Source organism: Melitaea cinxia, chromosome 21 (genome assembly GCF_905220565.1).
Source record: "Melitaea cinxia chromosome 21, ilMelCinx1.1, whole genome shotgun sequence".
NCBI lineage: Eukaryota > Metazoa > Arthropoda > Insecta > Lepidoptera > Nymphalidae > Melitaea > Melitaea cinxia.
In genome coordinates this window covers 3,188,648-3,210,138 of record NC_059414.1, presented here as the reverse complement: position 1 = coordinate 3,210,138, position 21,491 = coordinate 3,188,648, and the positions used below count along the sequence as shown (strand labels likewise).

Here is a 21,491-nt window from a genome sequence, read left to right as displayed (position 1 = left end):
AATAAATCTATACACATAGCTCACAATCTGGTATCAGTTACTCTTACATTAAAATAGTACATTTAACGAAACGGGTATAACTACTACATATACCAAAATGTCATTTTTTACAATTTTTGTCTGTCTGTCTGTTTGTTCCTGCTAAGCTCTAAAACGGCTGGACCGATTTTGACGGCACTTTCACTGGCAGAGCTGATGCAATAAGATGGAATTGAGGCTACTTTTATTTTAGAAGTTTTTTATTTTGTAACTCTCCTATACTTTTTTTTAATTCCACGCGGACGAATTCGCGGGCACAGCTAAATAATCAATGTAACAAAACTTCAGTTGTTATTATTAAAAACAAGGGTTAGTTTGTTTAAGGCAGTTTCAACATTTGTTATAGATAGTTATCTGACGTATAATGTTAATCAAGAGATAAAAGTTTTTAATATTATTGAAGTAATTCTTTAGAATCGTTGTGATTTGAATCTCGATCTCGAAACAAACACATAAATGTACAGGAGAGAATGAGATATATAATACATTACCTAGTATTTTATATTCTAGATTATGAAAATACTACTTTTCCGAAGTTTAACTTCTGCCGTTTTACACACACTATTTTTTTTAAATAACGCTAGATCATGTATTCTTATCTGCAAGATACTGTTATACGTCAGCTAACTTTATCTGTAACATATTACGTAAAACCTAAAAATTTTAAAATCAGCCAAACCTAATAAGGTTTCTGTCATCGCGTGTCATTTAATACGAGTGCTCGGCTTAGGAAGGGGTAGCGCTGTAATACGACGTAAATAGAGACATTTTAAAAGGATGAAAGCCCTAATAAGATAAAGATAAATGAGGTCGTGTGGTCACTGAAAATATTTGTATACTTGCATACATCCTTCTTGCTTACACCTCTCGATATGCTACGATAATCTTGAAAATAATCATAGAATCTAATGAATAAAGTATGGTTAAAATAAAAAAAATATTGCACTGATTTTAGAATGAACTTCAATATAAAAAATGCTACGTTATCAATGCGCGACATGGACTTAGAGACTTTAGAGAAAACGGAACAGTCAAAATCACTTCATCTACTGTCGACTACTAGTGTCTAGAACTTCTTAATTAAAAATAATTCTGTTTGCTCTCAAACGTAAAAATCGACTTCAATTACATCGACAAGTAATACAACGTAATTAGAGAAAAAAATTAACAAACGCAGTAGTCGTCACTACGATTTTCGAGGGATTTCCCTCGATTTCTCTGGGATTCCACAATCTGGTTTCCTTATCATGGTACCACACTTGGGATATCTCCTTTCCAACAAAAAAGAGTTATCAAAATCGGTTCATAAACGACGAAGTTATTAACGAACATGTATACGGTCATATACAGTCATATACAGTCGAATTGAGTAACCTCCTCCTTTTTGAAGTCAGTTAAAAAATAACTCACAAAATCAATTATAACGTGAGTCCGTCACAATTATTATAATCTTCATACAAAAGAACGATGTGGAAGCTTACCGATTTTGTTTGTTTGACCACAGAGTAGGAAATATAACAGCCCTAGAGTCAATAGGAAGAAATCTTAAAAGTCCTTTACCAAAGATCAAATTGCATAAAAGGTGTAGCAATGAAAACATTTGTCGTTGTATCGTGTTATTATCTCATACATATCGCTTTGTTCCTATTCCAGTGTGTTGCTAGATATCATTTCGTGTTTTCACACCAATTAGCGGAATATGCCGGCGACAATATTTGGGTTATGTTCATTACAGAAAAGTCAAGCATGATACTTTATAGACTGTTCCGTATGAGATTTTTTTTTTCATTTCTAATACATAATAATTAATTTTTCATTGCTAAAATAAATCTTCCAACCTAGGAAAGTGTCCAGCCAACTCTTCTCCTGTCTATACGTTAAGGAAGCCTTTGCTCAACAATGGGACGCCACGTAAAATGTTTATCTCTCACATAATTTACTGATTTACTATTTAAAACATATCAGCAGGAGGTGAAACATGAAGCTAAACATTAGGCCCTGTTTCACCTCCACCAATAAAGTACAACTTTTGGTTTTTTGGTGGTTGGATAGATAATAACCAATAGTCTTAGTTGCTTTATACAGTTATACTTCAGATAACTTCGAGAAAGTTTGTAAGCAACAGGTTAAATTGGCAGTAGTGTTAATAGCAAACGTGGGTTCTTTGAGTGGGTTGGTTGGAGTTATAAAGCTTCGAATGTACTAGGGAATAAAGTTGTACTATAAAGACAATCCAACCCTAAAGCAAAACAGAACCGCTTCAACTTAAACAAAGTGAGCTTAATTTCGTATTAAGTTAATAAAACTTTCGCTTGCTCGTTTTAAAGTTCTTAATAAAATTTGTTAAGTAGTGTTTGTAACTCATCTCGTTAAATGTTTGTTAACAACTTTAAGGAATACTGGGCTTTTGATTTGGGACTAACGAACACAAAACAATTTTTTTTTAAATAAATGACGACGAATAAATCGCCGCTTTATGACAGCTTTCAGTAAAACTTTAATCTTATATATTGTTTTCTAATGTTTACGCAGATTTCACTCATTAGAATGGAAAAACTTTTTCGGATTTTAGGGGTCCTCCCGTGAGCATGGTTGCTGTAAAGTATCCGAAACGTCGGACATCTAAAAAACATAATAAACCGCGATAAAATTCGAAAAATTTGTTTCATTTCAATCTTATATGTATAGGGTCAGGAAACAAACATGTTTCACACTATATCGTCTATAACAGAAATTCATAAACTATTTTGGGCAAGTGACCCTTTTTCTAAATTGAAATGATATTTCAGTACACTCTACTTCTTTGTACTTTTTTCCTTTTGATACTTAATTGACCTTACCCTTTTTAAAACTTCAAAAATTAAGGTAAAATTAAGGTAGGTCACAGCAGGATATGTCCTACTCAAAATCTAGAGAAGCCAACCTTACTATCATGGCGGCCACGGCTCCTGGAGGGTTAGGATTAGAGACAGCAACGTGCGATGTTTCTGGTGTTGCAAGCGTCTATAGGCTACGGTAGCTGCTAATCATCAGGTAGGCCGTAAGCTTGTTTGCTGATTCAGTCGTATAAAAAACCGATTCGGAACCATCAACTACTTTGAAAATCCCTGATATCTTTCCTCACATATAACAAAAATTTGTCATATGAGGAGAAGATGTACATATTTCAATGTATCTATGTGTGCATAACTCGTGTGGTGAGATTTTTAACTCTAATTATGATTACGACCATTTTGGAATAGCGATCCCATTATCTGATAGTCGCGTGTTCAATATCAATTCAAAAAGGTTTTTGTTTATACAAATGTGTGTTTCTGGTCCTTGTAGGTCTTCCCGTAATAAAACAACTAAAAAATTACATATAAAAGAGCTCAACAAAAACAAAATTTCAATCACGTTGGGAAGCCGAGTGAAAAGAAAGAAGTTTTTTTTTGTTTTATTAAAAAGAACAAAGCAATAAGCGAATCTGTTGTGTTATTTTTCTATTCAATTCTAAAGTAAGAATTTTTCCACAATACATACGTACCACCTCAAGATCAAAATTAGCGTGTTTTAAACATTTCAAAAGAATTCTGAAGCAGATTTTATTGGTCTTCACCGCAAATTGAAAGGTTTCTTATTTTCTTCTATACGTCTATACTATAGTATAGAATTTTTTTTTCATTTAAAAATAAACATCCACGGGGTCAAAATGCCCATGCTTTTTGTTAAACATGCACGCATTATTATAATCCCACAGGCGATTTTTCATTAGAACTATAAATCGACAGTCCTGTGACTTGCCTAGTAAAACTAGGACGTGGTCTGTGGTATTACAAAATACTACACCATAATAATTTATTTTTTCTTTGTTTTTAATGGATTAAACTAAAAACTACTACACCGATTTCGAAATTCTTTTACCAATAGAATGCTGCGTTATCATGAAGTGATTACCTATGTGCAAATGGAACAATCTATCGTGCAATCCATGCGGGCTAAACCGCACGCAGAAAGCCAGTTTATAATATAAATTGACTATGTTATCGTCTTATATTGAAACCCAGAAACGATTATATTTAGTTTATATTCATCTTAACTATACTTAACGACGCCGCGTTGGCGCAACGGTCACAGCTATGGATTATGCCTGTTGTGCTGGCGGTTGCGGGTTCGATCCCCGCACATGACAAACATTTTTATTGGCCATACAGGTGTTTGCCGTGGTCTAGGTGTTTGTGGAGTCCTTGTGGGTCTCCCCACCGTGCCTCGGAGAGCACGTTAAGCCGTCGGTCCCGGTTGTTATCATGTACACCTGATAGCGATCGTTACTCATACTAGGGAATATATTCGCCAATCCGCATTGGAGCAGCATGGTGGATTAAGCTCTGATCCTTCTCCTACATGGGGAAAGTGGCTATTCCCAGTATTGGGATATTACAGGCTGAAGCGTAATATTCAACTTATTTTTAATTCCATAATTTTATTTTTAACACTTGGCAAGTTTGCACACAATTTAGTCAAAGGTCAAGGTTTTATATAAGCTAACATTTTATGGAGATAAAATGTCGGTGCACACCAGAATTGTGGCTCTTATATATTTGTTTTGATGACAGGCAAGTGAGGTATGGCACAGGAAATGGAAAAAAAATGGGTAATGATCATAGTGTTACTAAATATTGGGGAGCTTGTTATCCTTGTTATATATTCTTTGTTCAGAAAGGACGTTCTTTAGATTAATATGGCGTTATTGTCAAATACTAATAGATTTCTAAAGTCCAAAACTTGAACAAAATAATTTTTTATTTTGTAACGAGAATCGTGATAATTTGATTGGAAGGAAATAAACCGAATATTCTTTAATATTTATTATCTTTATTCTTTTTATATATTTATTGTCTTTTGAATGACAATTTGTAACGTGGCCTATAGCTAAGGCCTATAGCTATAATTATTTAAATAATATTGTGATATATATAATTCTGTGGCAGCTGAATGCGCCATTACAATAAAAATGTAATAATTTTTTACTTCATTTTGTTACTCTCTCGGCTCACTTCGGACTTAAAATATTTTACCAAAGGTAATCTTAACCACTAGACCCTTTAACAATTTAAATACCGAAAAAACTATAAACAGTTTTTGTCAAAAAAATGTTTAAAAGTACATCCTTTGTTTAAAAAAAATAAATGTAATATCGTTTGTATGAATATTAATTCGTATCTAATTATGTCCAAAATGTCTAACAAGCGAATCAAGCAAAATCCCTCACAAAGATTTATTTTCATACGTCCTCTATATTTGATAGCAGTACTCTAAAAACGTATCGCGAACCACACACACATGGTAACTTTACTACTTCACTCCCCGCCCCCACTCCCCCCTCGCCCCGGGACCGTGTTCGGTTTGCGACCAAAATACCAGGAAAAGTATTTTCATACATTTTTATGTTATTAAAATTATATTTTAATTAATATTACGTTGGAGAACAAACAACTTTATTTCGACTGCAATTTTTTTTATGGAAATGAATACGAGTAGATATGTATCTCTTAATTTATTACAATACTAGCTTCTGCTCGCAACGGGAGTCCACTCCTATTGGTCTTAGCGTGGTGATATATTGCCAATAGTCTTTCTCGATAACTGGGCTACCTAATACTGTAAGAATTTTTCAAATCGGACAAGTAGTTTCTGAGTTTAGCGCGTTCAAGCAAACAAACAAACTAAGCCTTCAGCTTTATAATATTAGTATGGATATTCATAATATAACTATTAATTACTGTGTGGTTACGGCATTAAGAATTTAGCCACCCCCTCTCTTCCCGCGGGTGTCGTGAGTGGCGACTAAGGAATAACACAGTTCCACTACCACCTTGTAACTATAGCCGACTGATGGCGGGGTAACCATCCAACTGCTGGCTTTGAAATACACAGGCCGAAGACGGGCAGCAGCGTCTTTGGTGCGTCAAAGCTAGTCCTGCGGTCACCAATCTGCCTGCCCAGCATGGTGACTATGGGCAAAATACATGACTCGACTCCATTTTTGTGCGAACTTGTGGAGGCCTATGTCCAGCAGTGGAATGTATTAGGCTGGACTGATGATGAATGATGATGACTGATGATGATATTGAAAAAGTAAAAATTTGTCAAAAAATTAAATTAAGAAACAAAAGAAATTATATATTTTTTAATAAACGAATTCGTTTATATCAATATTTAGTAATGAAATATCAATAGCAGTGAATTAAACATGCAATTAATTACATGTCTTAAAAGAATAAACTTATTAAAAAACATAATTTAAATATATCTAGTTTATACAAGAGTTATAGTGCATCGTTAAAGTTCGAACGGCACTATTTTCAAGACGAGATCTCGTGTTTAATTACAGCTCTTGAACTTAATGCATGTGCATGTCGCAAGCAACATGTGGAAACTGCTCGTACAATGCAATTTATTCATTTCCTTCGTTTATTATTAGAGCACTTTGTTTGAAGATGATGATTGCTAATTTGGTACAACTGGCAATGTGGTGTTCATATTATGGATGTAGCATATTTTGTAAAACTAAGTTTCACATTTTTTTAATACAACTAGATCGCCAAAGAAGCTCACCTGATGGTAAGCTAACCACCGTAACATCGTAGCTAATACACGCCTGCAACACCAGGAGCTCTGGTCACCTTACTCACCAATTAGAACTCAAAACTGCTTGAATTTTTTTTTAATTTAGCTGTGATCTTCTATAAGGTCAAGGTACTAACCTCAGTCGGGCTGCTCGATTTTTACCCCATCTCAGTTAAACGTGTTTACGCGTATGCTGTGTGGTTACGGCATTAAGAATTTAGCCACCCCCTCTCTTCCCGTGGGTGTCGTGAGTGGCGATTAAGGGATAACACAGTTCCCCTACCACCTTGGAACTTAAAAAGCCGACCGGTGGCGGGATAACCATCCAACTGCTGGCTTTGAAATACACAGGCCGAAGACGGGCAGCAGCGTTTTCGGTGCGACAAAGCCAGCCTTGCGGTCACCAACCCACCTACCTGCCCAGCGTGGTGACTATGCGCAAAACACATAAGCTTGTGGAGGCCTGTGTCCAGCAGTGGACTGTATTAGGCTGAAATGATGATGAATCGTATCTAAAATCTATCACGTATCTAAGTAAATAAATATGAAATATGACTCCAAGACTGTTGCAATACGATTTCCTATTGTTGCGGTTAGGAGATTCGCTTTGTCAACCTCTACTTATATAATAAAAACCGCTTAACAGTTTCTAAAGACTTTATCTTGTTATTTTAAATTTAACTTTATTTCATTTCTATACCAGTTTAAATATATTAAATAACAACAGTTTTGAAGATTAAATTTGATACTACTATACTTTCAGCCTTTAAACTTATCTAACGTATGACGGTATCCAAAAGATATAAGTTTATTATACAATATTTTTCTACTCTAACTTTCTTCTTCTCAACTTTTACCATCGAATTTAACTTTATTTATTGGATATTTCTATTTTCTACCTGTGTATTCACAAATTGTATTTTATTCGTTACTATGAAAAAGGGCATATCAGCCTATTTTACATCCTGCTGCTAAATTGTATCCGTAACTTATGTGCTATTAATAAGTCCACATCTTAAGCCTATACCTTACCAGCGATCTGTCAGCGCTCTTGGCTCCGGCCACGCCTCGCGCAAAATACGAAGAGCTTCTTGCAATGCTGGAGACGCGTTTCTTGCTCGACCTCCTGAAAAAAGAGAATTAAAACTAACATAAGTTAACAAATACTACTGTAATTAACATTATATTGTATTGTAGCGTATGTGTTTGTTTTAACTGTTATGTATGTAACTAGGTCGCCAAAACAAGCGTACGGCTCACCTGATGGTAAGCGATTACCGTAGCTTATAGAGGCCTGCAACACGACCTTATCCCGAATTCACCCCAGGCGCTATGGTCACCTTACTCACCAGCAGAAACGCGACACTGCTTGAAAACCACATTATTTAGCTATGGTCTAAAGATCGAAGACTACTCCTGCAGTCGGGCTGCTTTCCTACCTGAGTTTTGTTTTGTTTGACTTCAAAGTAGCCACTACCTTCAATGCACAGTATTAACGGTTACAGTTTAATTATAAATAAAGATAATATTTTATTTTAATGGATTTTTTAAGCATGGTAGAATGTACTGATTATTTCAGACGCATCTAATAATAGGTATACGGGTAAAACCCAACATAAAATGTAATGATCTCCAATGAATATACTCACATTATAAATTTAAACTAAACTATACTTTATTTAAAATTGATTTATAAAAGCACTTTTACTAATCAATTTCGTGTCGAGAAAGTGATACTAAGATTCTCGAGAGTAGGTATAAATTCTCTGAAAATCTGTGCTATAGGTATACTCTAGCACGTGTAAGGAGTACAATATTATTGTTGAGCTTGGTCCATTTTTCGGATTGTGCCGACTTGACACTTGTAATCGTATTATCCCTTTGTTATACTTTAAATTCTGTAATTTAAATGTTGCAAGTTATAAGTCATATGACATGACATTGGCCTGATGTTATTTTTATATTTAGTGAAGTGTGATAAGAATTTTAAATATAGTTTTTTTTTTATTTCCTAAAAAAACGTATTTATAAAAAGTGAAGTCATATCACAAAACAATACTAAAATCAATATTTATTTGCAGCCTGTGAATTAAATAATTTAAATATATTATTTGAAACGAAACAGGTGGTAAAGTAATTACGACCTTCTGATAAGTCCTATCAATAACCTTTGTTCAAAATAAAGTTTATCAGGAAGAGGTGAATAATGAAACATATAATTTATTCGAGAATATTTTACAGTATTCACAAGAGAAGCGAAAGCAAAATAAACCTATGTATATTTAATGAGGAATGTGTAGAGACCTCTATGTAAAAAACGGAATGAAATATTTCACAAAGAAGAAAACTTATTCCTCCTTTATTATGTATTCAAACAATTTTCAAACATAAAGAGAGGCTTTATTAGAACGTCTCTTTCTAAGTAAGGCCCGACTGAATACGTTACTGTCTTAGTAAGCACGTGTGAGTGCAAAAATGTAAAAATAAGATATAATTAAAAAGAAACTATGGAAAAATCCGTAGATCCATTTTTTTAAATTGTTATGCTGAAAGCCTACTTGTAATCTGATTTACATTTCATCTTCAAACATCGTCTAGAAGTGGAATTATACCTACCAATATTATAAATGTGAATGTAAGTTTGTTTGTTACGCTTTCATGCGAAAACTACTCAACCATTCATCATGAAACTTTGTACACATATTTTTGGAGCTATTAGAAGTAACATAAGATACTTTTTATAAAAAAAAATTCAATGCGAGCAAAGTCGCGGGTAAAAGCTAGTTATTCTATAAAGAATTTTAATGAATTTGTAACGAAGTGGTTTGTACGAATACAAATATCCATCCCGAGCGGGAATAGAACCATCACACCGTCGGTGTTTTAGGCGACTACTCGCATCACTACACCAGAGCGGTTGTTTACACGGACAAAACCACAGCTAGTTCTTCTGATTTCGAAAATGCTTAGGTTTGTGAGAATGGATTCATTACTGGATGGATGAATGTTTCACTTCTCTTTCACGCAAAAGCTAGTTAACCCATTGTAATGAAACTTGATACGTAGACAACTAGACATCTAAAATATAACATAGACTACTTTTCATCCCTATATTTCCAAAGGATTGGTTATCAGGCGGGTGAAACCGCGCTGCGCAGAAAGTGAATAATAAACCAACGTCATACTAAAAAAACATAATACGAAAAACAAAAGAAAAACCTATTCATTTTCCGTATTTTTCGTATCTTTTATTTAATGAACGTAGCACGATATATTTCGTATTTTATTTCGTATTTCGGAATCAACCGAGTTGAAGAACTGACGAACGCACTAAAGAGTTATACAAAGCAATAATCGGTTGCATACGATTTCCATTTTCATTGTATATACGTTACAACATACATATATACATTTCATTGTTTTCTTAATCCATTTCGTATTTCGAATTTTCTTTTTTTATTTCTACTTAAAAATATAAAACAATGTGTATTCTTTCGTTATAATTAAATTTTCAGGTCATTGTTTTGTTTTACTTTTATTTTAAAATATATTAATTTATTTCTATATAATGTCTGTCTAATCTAATATACTGTCTGGCTCTGGTTTAATAGTCAGTAATTATCACAATTATATACCTGATAGCTATCGTTACTCATAGTAATATACCCGCCATCCCGCGCTGGAGCAGCGTGGCGGATTAACCTCCGACCCTTCTATTACATGGAGAAAGACCATCGCATAAATGCTCAGCAGTGGGATGTACACTATTTTTATTAATAGTAAAAACCTTTGAATTTGATTTGCTCTACATTCTTTTAATATTTATTTAAATAAATTGAGTTAGTATCACTGAAAGTTGTAAATAGTGATCCGCAGGCGGACACAAGTGCATAGTTTCTGATTACAGGTTCACTAGGTCGTTGACCCGAGACCTACTTTTCGGTCAGTCACTGCAACCTGTGCGAGATTTATAAATATCTTAATTAAAAGAGACACTTTCTTCAATTTGTTCTACGCAGCACAATTTATGTTTATATTTTTACCTGAGTTCAAAAAAAGATAACATCAATATTTAGCTTCTGTTATAAGATGTTATTAGTGATTGATTATTTTTTATAATTACAGCATATAATACGAACATAAATCTAATATGTTAATTGTAAAAAAAAATATCTCAAAGATTAAAATACGTGAATTTGAGGTCTGTCATCATTGCGTTCCTAATTTAAATTTGTAATTACGGGACCTAAAAATGATCACATGTCGAGGGTTAATAGAACATAGCCTATTATAAATACAGAAAGATATGAAAAAAAAACGACACACAGTCCACGAACTTATTTAAAAAATAATCATAGACTTGGCATATAGAATGTATTTAAAAAGTAAAATTTTTAAGAGCTTAGAGTTGAACAATGGAAAACGTTAAAACAATAAATTGGAAAACGATTTGAAACGTTAAAAATATATCTAGATCCAGTTGGCTCCAGGCAGCGCTGTCAAGAAAGTGCTAATTATATAAAGAGATACTTTAGAAGGAGTTTCCTTAGTACAATTATTTAAGTTATTGATAAGACCCTAATACTATTTTTAAAAAAATGCGAATAAATACCTTATACTGTACACTAACTGTAAAAAACTTAGGGCTTTTCTATATTATAACTTTACATAGCATTAGTTAAACACTATATTGATTTAATTGGTCTGACAGTTACAAGACCCTAATTAAGCCGACTTAATAACTAGGTCTTCTCTATTCTACTGATTCGAAGTGACATTGACGAATTAATCTGTATTAGTACGGCATAATAAATGCCACACAATTAAAAAAATAAAGTTTTCTTAAAATTTCCGAATTCTTACGCGATTTTCTTATATTTTTTTCAATAAAATCTTTCCATGAAGTATTAGGTAAACAAAAATCACAGAAATCAATCGTCATTTTCAAGTAAGGGCATAACCAATTTAAATAGAGATTCATAAATATCCAAGCATTCAAAGTTTCGCTTTCATACCATAGAACTGGTCCAAAATTAATAAAATAAAGTCGTCGAAAACATATATAATTTATATGTACCCGCTCACTCACTTCAGCCTATCGCAGTACACCGCTAGACATAGGCCTCCACAAGGTCGCGCCAAAAATTGCGTGAACTCACGTGTTTTGCCCTTAGTCACCACGCTGGGCGGGCAGGTTGGTGACCACACCTGGCTTTGTCGCACCGAAGACGCTGCTGTCCGTCTTCGGCCTGCGTATTTGAAAGCCACCACTTGGATGTTTATTCGGTTATCAGTCAGCTTTTTACGTTCCAAAGTGGTAGTGGAACTGTGTTATCCCTTACTCGCCTCTTACGACACCCACGGGAAGAGAGGGGGTGGCTATATTCTTTACTGCCGTAACCACACAGCAAATTATATATACCCGTTTACCGTTAAAATTAAAATAAGAAGATTCAAATATTAGGTACTACAATATACATAATAATTACAATTTATTAACACAGAAACGTAAGTAGAAATGTTTACATCCAAGATTCGTCACACCAATTATGCATCAACTGTCTACCTTGAATCAGAACCCAAAGAGGGTACGATCAGGTTTTCTGGTGTCGTAAGTTTTGATAAAATTTAATTTTAAGTATAATTGAAAGCTTCATTATTTACTTATTTTCCTTATTAAAAAGGTGACTGATTTTATTTTTACATAAATGATGTCATGACCTTGACTAAGACATTTATGGACAGCAGATGGACTAACCTTTCATCAGCCAAGGGGTTCTATAAGCCTTTAAAAATTGTGAATCTACCGAGCATCCATCGGCAGTTTATTATTGTGTATTAAATATTATTTTATAGTGATAAGTAAAAGTTACCAATAATATAAAGATTTAAGGAATATCTTTACTTTTTACAGAAACAATTTGGAACTTTTTCAAAAGCCGCCATTTTGACGTGAACAATACATAAAAACTAATTGCAAATTATGGAAATGATTTCATGCCAGAAGATTCAACTTAACATGTGTGTGATATGAGTGGGTTCTGTTTGTCTTAATTTACTGAAATCTTACTTTGACACAAACACAAGAAGTCACTTAAGACGGCAATTCCTTGCTTTTCTTGGAATACGAAGACATTTTAAGCCGTTTAAAATTCGCATATTTTGACTAAGGTTTTTTTGTATTTTGTTTTGGTTTTTCGTTAAAATATTGTATAATCTATAATATATATAAACGCGAAAGGTCATTCATCACGAAATCTCCGATAACACCTACAAACTTGAAATTTGGCAGGTAGGCTCCTTATAGAAAGTAGACATCCGCTAAGAACGGATTTTACGAAACTCAACCCCTAAGGGGGTAAAATGGGAGTTGGAAGTTTGTATGAGAGTCCCATGTTTTTGACGTAAGAGACTTGAAATTTAAAATGTATGCTCTATAGATGGTAACAAGGTATTCAAATAATGTATCTTAAGAAATCAACTCCCTTTTGGGGTTAAAACGGGGGATGTTACGTTGACTCACTAATCACGAAATCTCCGAAACTATAATGCTTACAAACTTGAAATTTAGCAGGTAGGCTCCTTATAGGGTTTAATCTATTGCTAAGAATGGATTTGACGAAACTCGACCTCTAAGGGGGTAAAACGGGGGTTGGAACTTTGTATGAAAGTCCCATGTTTTTGAAGTAAGAGACTTGAAATTTAAAATGTATGCTCTATAGATGATGAAAAGGTGCCCAAATAATGTTTCTTAGAAATCAACTCCCTTTTGGGGTTAAAACGGGGGATGTTACGTTGACCCACTCATCACGAAATCTCCGAAACTATAACAGCTACAAATTTGACATTTGGCAGGTAAGTTTCATATAAAGTGTAGTCATATGCTAAGAACTGATTTAACGTAACTCGACCCTTAAAGGGGTAAAACGGGGGTTGGAACTTTGTATGAAAGTCCTATGTTTTTGAAGTAAGAGATTTGAAATTTAAAATGTATGTATAGATAGTAAAAAGGTATCCAAATAATGTATCTTTAGAAATCAACTCCTTTTTGGGGTTAAAACGGGGGATGTTACGTTGACCCACTCATCACGAAATCTCCGAAACTATAACAGTTATAAACTTAAAATTTGTCAGGTAGGTTTCTTATAAGGCGTAGACATCTGCTAAGAACTAATTTTACGAAACTCGATCCTTAAAAGGGTAAAACGGGGCTTGGGAGTTTATATAAAAGTCCTATGTTTTTGAAGTAAGAGACTTGAAATTTAAAATGTATGCTCTATATATGGTGAGAAGGTGTTCAAATAATGCATTGTAATCTATATATATAAAAGAGAAAGATCACTGACTCACTCATCACGAGAACTCAAAAACTGCTGGATGGTCCATTCATCCAGGATGGACAAAAATGAAATTTGGCAGGGAGGTAGATTAAAATTAATAGACGTCCGCTAAGAATGGATTTTGCGATATTCCACCGTTAAGAGGGTTTAATTGGGGTTGATAGTTTGTATGAAACTTATACAGCAGGGTCGGTTTAAAGCAAAATAACCGCGTTGCAACCCTACTTGTTCAAGAAACATTTATATTGATCACAGTAGTACAAAAAAATATTTTTTTTTACAATATCCAACCTTTACGTTACTAGAATACTTTTTATTTACCCCTGTCTTCACGGAGTCACGGAGGAGCGTGCGTTACGCTATTCTGTGACATATAGTTACGTAGAACCATATTAAAAACTGAATTGCATGCAGTATAGTTAAACATATTTACACTACAATACTACATTATTACTACATTATTTCATACCACAATTCTGACGAATTCAACGAACCATTTTGTTAAACGCGACGCGCGCTTCACGCGCACGTAGTCGCGGGCAACAGTTAGTGTATTATAAAACAAAGTCCCCAAAAGTGTATGTGATTGATTCCCTCAAAATCTACGGAACGGATTTTCATGCGGTTTCATCAATGGAGAGAGGGCTTCAAGAGGAAGGCTTATGGAACGGCTAAGCCGATTATGATGAGAGTTTCACTGGAAGTTTGCCGGAAAAATTTTGTGTCACACTGATTTCAACGCGGGCGAAGCCGCGGGCACAGCTAGTTATATATATTTTAATTAAGCTAATGTATTTGATGAAATATTAAAAAAATACCTTCCAAATAAAATTGATTATACATACTTAATTTTTTTTTAATAATTTATGCGATGGTCTTAAATTATGGTCTCGCAGTACAAGTAGAATGCAAAACACATTAGTAATATTAAAAAATCAATTAAAATCCAGAAAATCCGTTGCAAAAAACAACCTTTTAAGTGACGGAAAAATAAATTAAACGAGAAACATTTAAACAAGATGTTTAAAAAATATACATTTTCAAGTGAAACCTCGCAATTACTTTAAATTTTAAGGTTGAATTCCCTTGATTACTTCAAGTGGCCCGCGAGCCGCTAGACCCTTACTCCACAATTTACAAACACACAGTGAAAGTTAGTTAAAATTAAATGTAATATCCCACCGCTTGAGTTAATATTATCCTTTCATTTATTTTCCTATTACTTCTTAATTTTTTTACATTATTTTTATCTTTTTAATAAGTATTAATGTTGTCAATTTAAAAACATGTTGATGAAAAAAGTATGTATGTCAGATTCTATATACAACTTGAGTTAATTCCTTAAGTGCGATGATGTTTATATTTAAAAATATATGAAATAAATAATAAAATAATAAAATACATGATTCACACTTAGCGGAAGGATCTTCTGAGTCGGGGGTCCGGAAACATACACAATACCCAAAGAACAAACGCCCAGACCACGCCAAACATCTATATGGCTAATACAAACGTCGAACAGCCAGCCGCCAGCGCTACACCCAGTGTTGTGACAGCTGCGCCAACGCGTCGTCAAATATATAAAGGCAGTAAGTGGAAATAATTTTAACATACCTGTCTCTCGCAAGAGACTTTGGACGATTAAACATCACAAAAGTCTAAGCGTTACTGTTTCACACGATTTCGCTCCTCATAGATATTCATACCACAGGCTTTATTTTCTGGTAGTAAAACTTCTTTACGCGCGCTTGACTTGGGGAATACGCTAGTGAATCCGTGACGAGAGCATTACAAAAAGTGTGATCAAGCGAGGCGAGCGGAAGTTGAGAGGGATAAGTTAGGTAGAGCTAAAAAAGTTTTACTTCAGTCGTGTGGTCTAAAGCTCAATCGTTTTGTCTGCAAGTATAAATGTATAATTTATAATGTTATACTGAATAAATTAATTAAAAAAAAACGACGTTAGACGATGCACGGCCTTCAAGCCACACCTCCGTGCCCGTCGGAGTGGGGAGCGTGAGGTTTTTTCGTTACGGAATTTCTGGATTCGGTCCCCACGCTCAAGGCCCGCGATAGAAGCTATGCAATAGCTTAAAAATTGTTGCTTATTAAAGTACATTTAAATCATCAATTTAATCATTCATTAACTGATTACCTATATTACTAATAAAGCCCTTTCTTTTAACTGGAAATGGAATCTAGGTCCCTTCATTTATAATTGACGCAGTTTCCGCTGTATCGATTCGCCTTAAATTAAGAATTCTTTATGCCACAGTCAATACCTGTTTAACGGGAAAATTGCTACATTTAAACTGCATATTGCAAGCTGTGTGTTGTGTGTGTGCTCTTCCCGTGGGTGTCGTGAGAGGCGACTAAGGGATAACACAGTTCCACTACCACCTGATGATCCTCCTCCTGATCTAACTGATGACTTTGAAATACACAGGCCGAAAACGGACAGCAGCGTCTTTGGTGCGACAAAGCCAGCCCTGCGGTCACCAACCCGCCTGCCTAGCGTGGTGACTATGGGCAACACACGAGTTCACGCCATTTTAGGCGCGAACTTGTGGAGGCTATGTCCAGTAGTGGACTGCGTTAGGCTGATGTGATGAAACTGCATATTATAAATTATATGTATTTTAGTTTCCGTTTATATTATTAACTTAATTACTGTATAGATTTCGTTAATAGTAGTGTAAAATTAATTATTTCATTTATTAATTATGTAATCAGCTACTTATTATGAAAATTACAGACAAAATGAAGATTTCTGTTCACTAGACTTTTTATTCTAGAAGGCCTTCCATCGATATTGAAACGAAAACTATTTTTTTTTCACTTTTAAGTCTTTTAGTGTTGATGCAGCATGTACCATCCCACTGTTGGGCATAGGCTTTTTTCTCCATGTAGGAGAACGATCCGAGCTTAATCCACCACGCTGCTTCACTACGGCTTGGACATATTACCTACTATGATTAACGATCGCTATCAGGTTTTTATGATAACAACCGGGACCGACAGCTTAACTACTGTGTACGACAGCGTAACGTGCTCTACGAGGCACGGTGGGGAGACCCAACAAGGACATAAATCCAAACTGGAAAGAAATGTTTGCACAAATAAGAATAATCCTCCCGGCCGGAAATCGAACACGCAAACCGTCGGTGATTAGGCGCCATCACGCACCACCACCTAACCGGTTGTAGCACACAACACGCCAAAACTACTGAAAGATTCTGTATGAAAGTAACGATGAGTATGATTTGTCATTGATTACTGATCATCCAGACTTCCGTACAATATTGAATTGGATTCCGTTAGGGAATGGGTATTATCCCTTTAAAGTGGATGAAAGTCAAACTATGTCATTGAGAACGATTTCACGGTTAAAACTGTTAACGCGGTAAAACGGTGTGACCTTATAATTTTTGTGAGCCATACCTGTGTAGTGTGTATATGAATGAATTCCTATAAAAAGGCTTAACTGATTTTTACCAATTTTGTCTTTATGCTGGTTCCTGATCGATTGATACATTCGGGAATGTCCATCTTCTAGACAAAAGCCACTTTCTCCTAGTAGGTGATGGATCGAAACTATCCACCAAGCTATACTCCACCGCGGGTTATTGGATATGGGTTCCTGAGTGGTTGAGAATCAAGATAACTCCCAGTAGATATTGCTGTATCAGTCTGTCAATAATTATTGTTAAATAACATTTTTTTATGAAAGATAATAATATTGTAAACATTACAGATCTTAAAATAATCCAATTACAAAGTTTCAACGATACAAAATCTTTTGTCTCAATATACCGCTTGACCATTCTACGAAACGCAGCAGGCGTTGAAAAAATGTTTAGAGTTCGATCCGCCAGTACACCATTAAATAGAGTCGGTACTCGAATTAACAGTAATAAGTTAATAGTAAACATTTCCTTCGGATACACTCGCGTTTACACTCGATTATATGATTATTGTTTAACCGCGTGACGTGATGTTTTAAAACCTAAAGTAACTTAACTGAGGTAGGGCACAGCAGGGAATATCCTGCTCAAAACCTGAAGCAGTCCCAATAGGGAAGTACCTCGACCTTACAGAATAAGATCACAGCTAAATAATATTGCTTTCAAGCAGTGTTATTTTCCTGTGGTTAGTAAGGTCTGGGGAGGATCGGGAGTGGGGTCGGTAACGCACTTTCGATGATTCTGGTGTTGCAAAAAAGTCTCAACATTTTATAATATTAGCATAAACAATATCATTCTCGACCTTATCTATATTCTTTGGAAGAAATATTTATTTAAAAAGTTATAAATGAAACAAACTTAGCAATATCGATCTAAAACAACACAAACAAAAAAGAAAAATGTCTCACGTTTTCAATTATATGAAAGAATGATCCAAGCTAATATTTTGTATAGATAGCGAGAAAAACATACAATAAAAGTAAAAGTACTTTTATTATTTTATGTAATACGGGTTGTTTTAGCACAAACAACTTTATTAGTCTATTAGCATGCGACAGTAAAGTTAAGGACTGACTCAGTCCCGCTCGACTGTTAGGGTTGACAATATTTAATGATTGTGTTTGCTCGTAAACGAAAAAAAAACCAACACAAGTAATACGCCGTATGTAATCGAACAAATTATCATTTAAATACGTATTATTAGCAATAAGTAAAAAGTGATTGCCTCAAAAGGTACATAAATTGTTGAACAAAAAGTAAAAAATGCTTTTGATTTAAAAAAAAAAACAAATGAGTGTGCTTTAGAGCACACGACTGAAGTAAAACTTTTTTAGCTCTATCTCGACTTCCATGCGCCTCTCCTGGTCACACTTTTCGTAACACTCTCGTCACGCATTCACCAGCTTACTCCCCAAGATAAGCGTGAGTAAAGAAGTTCTACTTCAAATATTTATAGTTTACTCTTTATGTTACAATTAATTAAAACTGTCCCGCACTATTTGTATCCTTTAAAATAGATAACCCATCTAAGAGAGATATTTAATAGATTAGACAAAAGAGTTACAATATTTACATTTTTAAGCGACTTTATAAAGAAGGTTCTCAATTCGACCTTGTATTTTGTTGTGTGTCACCTCATAACTTTTTATTGAGTGAACCGATTTCAATGATTCTCTTTTTAATCGAAAGGTTGTACATGTCATGTCCTCCCATGTAAATTTAATCGAGATATGATTAGTACTTTTTAAGTTACCTCTAATAATGTGTATTTACTTTTCATCTACTTACGTTGTTTTACTTGTCGGGGTAATATTGAAGTCGGTTCTCTTCGTTTGCAAGCGCACACAATTATAAATTATCAACTTTTTGAGGAATGTTAAAATGTTACTATTCAGCAGTGAAATACGAGCACTGCCCATTTAACAGGCAGGATCAAAATAAAATTTCTTCAACAAATAAAGAAAAAATAAATAAATAAATAAAATGATTCCAAGATCATGACTCCCGGTGAGGATGCCTATGAAAGGGCACAGCCTCTCAAAATTATACTATACAATAAAAAAGTGTGTATGTATTTATGTACGCACGTAATAAGTTATACTTCATTGGCTAGCTAACTTCAGATTGCTAACTTCTTCTTCGTTGACTAGCTAACTTCAGGTTGTAGGTTTTTTTTCATTGCGGTGTGTGCGCGCATAGTAAAAATTTACTCTCGTAATTTTTCCTTAACGGGCCAAAAGAAGTATAACTTCAAAAATAATATGACAGAATTAATTACATTAAATAAATATATTAAAACAGATCTTAGCCAGCCCTAGTCAGTCCGAGCCGTCACGTCGACTCGGCGCCGTCAAAACGCACATTACTTAGCCGTCGTGACGTGATACCCGCAAAGCCTTCGAACTGCCTTACTAAACGATATACTTGTGCGTAAAAATCTTAACATCGGGGCTCTAATGGATATATCCACATATGTGTAGACCTGTTATGACTATCCTGTCCCAACAGTTTGCAATTGACACTATTTTCAGCTTAAGAAGTTGTGGTTTTGGTTCTCCTCTTAAGTCTATCTATCTTGTATATAAAAACGAATGTCTGAAATGTATGTACGTGCATAGCTTCCGAACGCATTCACGCATTCAGCCTGTAACATCCCACTGTTGGACACAGGCCTCTTTCTCCATGTAGGAAAAGGATTGGAGCTTAATCCACCACGCCGCTCAACTGCGACTTGGCGTACTATGAGTAACTATCACTATCAGATATTTATGATAACAACCGGAACCAACGGCTTAACGTGCTCTCCGAAGCGCAGTGGGGAGACCCACAAGGACAAATGTCCAAACTGGAAAGAAATATTATTGAAAATACAAATTAATATTCATTTCGAACGGGAATCGAACCCGTAAACACTACACCAGAGCGGTTTTTCTTCCAAATAACTGCACCAAATTGTAATACTTTTTTATATATATATCAACATATATCAGTCGGATGTCACCTATAACAGTCATTATGTTGCATACCTTTAAACAACGACCGGAACAGACGACCGTGTGTTTATGTCTTACCACAGGGAACTCGAGTAACAAGCCGACGATTACTATGACATTTTCAAGTACTTTGACATATTTCATGTTATGCATATTCATAGCACGTGAATCGATATCGCTTAATTTAAGAGTACTTCACTTTCTTTTAATATTCATCTTTTCAACATAGTACTTACTTTATGGGAAAAGAGGCCTAATTATAAGCCCAGAAGAGTAATGTTCAATAGTTATGTAATACCTGCTTTGGGACTCAACCCGATTATCATTTTGTGGTTCCCGTTTAAGAAATTGATTTTCCAAAACATCCATTATAAGGCTAATTTATTTGTTCATGTAGTTATGTTAAATGTTAATTACTATAATTATTTATTTTGTGCCGGTTGACTAATCTTCACGACTTATGTCGGCCTAAATAAATTTCCCGTCTCGTAACCCACGAGAAAAAAAACATTGATATTCCTCTTATTCTATACGTCGCGCGCCTCTCCTTCTCCTCCATCTACCTCTTCCTCCTCTTTGTAAATTGTTTGTGCTAGGTTTGTGAGTTGTGTTGAGAGAGTGTGGTGTGTCTGCTAACTGCTGTGTGTCTGATAATTGCTGCGTGTCTCTATCTAGTGATAATTTGTGTGTGTGTTTTGTGAAAATGGGTCTTGCATATTGTGTACGAAAACAGTATCTCCAAGCACTTTACTGAGTATGATTATTGAATGTATGGCTGCTTGTTTCTGTAGAATGCTAATGTCAATGTTGGAATCTAGCTGTTCTAAGTATTTTTTTATGCTGTAAGTTACTGCTCCTGTTACTCCTATTACTATTGAGATGACAACCGTTTGTGTGTTCCACAAACGGCTGATTTCAGTTTCGATTAGGTGGTATTTGCTAAATTTTTCTATTTCTTTAGCTCCGATGTTGTAATCTGACGGTACGGTTACATCTATTAGGTAAGTTTTGTTGTTATCTTTTATTTATTTATTTATTATACAAATAAT

At 34.7% G+C, this 21,491-nt stretch overlaps 1 protein-coding gene across 1 annotated transcript in view; it reads right to left on the bottom strand.

Annotated features, from left to right (window-relative positions):
• Positions 1 to 7,777, bottom strand: part of LOC123664226 — a 49,937-nt gene extending 42,160 nt beyond the window's left edge. The window contains exon 1 of the mRNA XM_045598820.1: positions 7,681 to 7,777. The gene's annotated coding sequence lies outside the window, so the exon portion shown is untranslated. The remainder of the gene's footprint in view (positions 1 to 7,680) is intronic.
• Positions 7,778 to 21,491: the final 13,714 nt, after the last annotated feature.